The following is a 3,804-nucleotide window of genomic DNA, read 5'->3' as shown; positions in this document are numbered from 1 at the left end:
AAAAATTTTTTCTTTAAAATCACCCCCTTTCTTTTTCTGTTTCCACCCCCCCCCCCCCCCCCCCCCCCCGACGGTCAAAGTCCGCAGAACCAGGTTCCCGTCACCGCCATGCCAACCGATCACACGTGCCTCGCAGAAGAAGTGAAGAAGGCGTAAGCAGAGCCCCTGGCATGGCACATATGTCGACGAGCGGCGCGGGAAAGGGAAGGGGGGGAGGGTGGGTGGTAGGGAAAGAAGGAGGCGAGGATGAAGAAGCACCGAGGGAGGGTCCGGGTACAGCCAACCGCGTGCCGCAGCTCGGAAAGCCTCGAAGGGGGAAAGCAAGCAAGCCAGCAGACAGACGTCTTTTTCTTCGACGGCAGCGTCCCGAGACCTGGGGTTCTGGATTGCGGGATTGTTTGGTCCGCAGAAGAAGAAAAGGGAGCTGCCTGGTAACCTTGGAGCTGTGCAAAACGTGTTGCCAAGTCTTTTCCATCCCATGTCTGTCAGTATCCGAAGTTCCAGAGACACACGCCCCTCCCTCCTCGTCCTCCTCTCATCTCACCTACCCAACACCCTCCATTATCATGGACTTCCATGGCCATCATTCCTTCGAAACCCCTGGTTCGTTATTTTGGGGGCCGGGAGGGCCAGGCAGGCGGGAAACGTCCCTAGAAACTGAGCCAGTCGAACCACTTTCAAGGATGTGGTGGCCATGCCGTGCTATGTTTGGGGGCCGGGGAAGGAACAGGGCTGGCAGGGCTGGCAGGGACACGGCAGGTACGGATAGTGTCTGTAGACATAAGACGACACCCCTTGGAGCTGGGCGCCTTGAATAACGATGAGGCCATGCAGCTTTCTTTTCATGGCCTCCCTCCTCCGCGGCGGTGTTTTCAGGAGGCCCCAAGGGGCGGGTGAGGAAGGTCGCTTAATTCGCTTGCTTCAAGGTGGCTTGAGGGAGCAAGGCGATCGAATAGCACGTGTATTGGATGTGTCGGAAGGATTCAACAAACTTTCCTTTCCAGTGCGGCTGAAGAAGACTGACCGCTCAGGTCTGACGGCAGTTGACTTTGGGTAGCAACCGATGTAATGGTGATGTGATAGAGGCAGAGGTGCAATTTCCGGGGCGACCTTTTGCTTCGAGGTCGACGCCCACGCCGCCGGCGCGGGACCTGGCATGTAAGCTTGAATGATGGGACAGGCCCGGTGGCGGGCGCTCGGCACGCCATGGCCGGTGTCAAGTTGATCGCGCAAGGATATAGTTTCAATAGACAGCTTCCAGCCACTAAACGAAATGTAGGTGCCTGTTGATGATACTCAAGATAGGGTCATTTCGCAGCAGCCTGTTGTTGTTGACGTTGCTGTTGATGGCGGGTGCAAGGGGACCAGCAACGGCATCCCGGCCGTGGAAGCCAAATCTCATTCTCCAGGCCCGGTCGTGTTCTCGGCCCCCAGCGAGCCAAGTCATGAATCCCACAGATCTTGTTACGGAATGAGTCGAGAGGTAGCGATCAGAGCACCGGGATCTCAATCCTAATCTTCTTCAAGCGGAGAAAGAAACCCTACACCGCGTGTCGTCGTCATTTGTCACCATCGTTGGTCGGAAAAGATCAACTCCATGTGATTAGCCCTGTCGACCCTTGTCGCCATGAACGTGCTTAGTATTCTTGCTGGGTCCTGGTCGACCAGCAGCGTCTAGCGTTGCATTTCGGCCACGCCGAGTATGGTAGGCATGTTTCTGAGGAAAAGAAATGCAGGCGTACGAAACGAATGCTGTCGACCCAGATTTCCAGAGCTTCCAATGCCGTTACCAACACGCTGGAATTCGCCGCGGGCGTGTTTTCTCATTAGGGCGAATCTTCTTCGGCAGAATTGTTTCAAAGCACGCCGTCTAGCGGCCCAGATGGGCCACCAGCTTCGCCTTACTGGGTCGGAGGTCGCTAGAAATGCGAGATCTTTGTCAACCAGTGATCTGCCGACTCTCAACTTCACGGCTAACGGACCAGATACGTTGGTCTTACAGATGAACACGCAGACTTCTTGCGAAACGAGCCGAACGAAGGTTTGTGACGCCATTGGCGACAATCGAGTTGTGGTGTTGGGTCATGAACGCGCATTTGTGCGTTGAAGATGAGAATTGTCGCGCACTCCGCGCAACTTCGCGCGCACCAAAATCGCCCAGTTGCGCGCATTTCGCCATCGTTGTTGAAGACACCCACCCCCCTAGCCATACAACGACGTGTATGATCTCGAATATGAGACAAAATCCAATGATCATCGAAGACAACTACGAGCATGGTGGCATGCTAAGTTTCTGAGACTCCACTAGATTCCTGCTATCTATCGCCCTTGCAGCGGACGATGGATAGTCTGGCTTCGGCTGGCATCGTTGCTTCGGATGCTGCGCGGTGCTTTTGTAAGCTAGTCGATAGGTACTGCTGCGCGGTGCTTTTACGCTGGTCTCGTTGGCCCCAGTTCGTAGGATCCAAATTTACAGGGCTCCGCCGGGGTCGGCTCTCGACTAGGAAGAGTGTCGTACTCTAGAGGGATCGAAATAGCCGCCTGCCGCTCAGGTTTGCCGCACCCTTATTCTTGTCTGATCTGGCGTTCAGCTTTGGCTTGGCTAACCAATGACCATATGATCAACCGAACTTGGTTCGAAACCTTTGGGTTTGGGGTCCGAAAAGGGGGGAGCTCTCTGACATCAAGAGAGATCAGGACGCTAGAAAGAGAAGCCTCCGGTATTGGAGGTCCTTCGTGGGCGAGCAGCGACCCGGCAGGCAAGCCAGCTTCGTGTTATTCCCTTACACCCACACGCGAAGCGCGGGCAAGTGGTTGCGGTCCAGACTGTAGTTGATAAGTTCCACTTTGTGGCAGAACGGTACATTACGGATACAGAGTAACGTTGGAATAATCTTCTCTGGGATCCGTCGGACAGAAAGGGTAATTCGTAAGACGGGTAAGCTACGTCTGCACGTGGTAACTAGTGTCGACAGCCAGTGGCTGGTCCTTGACTCCCTGCTTGTGCGCAGTTGTGCGGGCAACTCCGCGCTCAGGATTGCATCACATCTCAAGTGGCCATCGACGTCGCAGACTCACAGGATATTGTCGGTGATAAAGCGCAACGGCGCGAAGCTGGAGTATACGAGCGTACGACTGATCGGCGACATTCCTAGCAAGTCGGCCAGCGTGACTTGGGAGACAAGGGTGCCGGGCGGCGGGTTGTCGGGTTGTCGGGGTGGAATTGCAGAGTTGTGGTTTGCCTGAAATAATCTGGCGGCCTTTGGCGGACCATCTCCGATTCAAGCCTGTGCGGACCCGGGAGAGGTACCCAGCCAACGGGAATCCCAGGTCGGAGGAGAGAAGGGTCGTAGAAAGGAGCCATGGCTGAGGGGGACGGACTCCCAGGCTCGTTGTGGTGAGCAGCGTTTGTACTTGCTTAAAGAGGTCAGACAGCAGCATCTCTTGCCGATGTGGAAATTGATTCACGCCATTATTGCAGTGAAATGGTGCATGCTGCATGGTGAAGGCATGCCGAAAGGGTGATGAAGCAGCGGTAGGCGTGACGAGTTGGGAGAGTGATGCCGGAGAACGGGTCCCCGAGATGGTGGCCAACCACCAAGACGCTGGGCCCTAACCCTCTCGAGATTGACACGACGACTTTTTTGTGCTGATGCGCCTATATAGGCATTGATTGGCATCGGGACGAGGTCTCGTCACCGGCATTTGCTGTAAAGGGCGACGTTTTGGGAGTACGACTTGGAGTTGAGTATTTCGCATAGTCTCGACTTGTCGGCAAGTTGGGGCTCGTCGGGTTGTGGTCGG

The sequence above is a fragment of the Colletotrichum karsti genome, assembly GCF_011947395.1.
Source record: "Colletotrichum karsti strain CkLH20 chromosome Unknown Scaffold1, whole genome shotgun sequence".
NCBI classification, from domain to species: domain Eukaryota; kingdom Fungi; phylum Ascomycota; class Sordariomycetes; order Glomerellales; family Glomerellaceae; genus Colletotrichum; species Colletotrichum karsti.
This window is presented reverse-complemented; position numbering follows the sequence as displayed.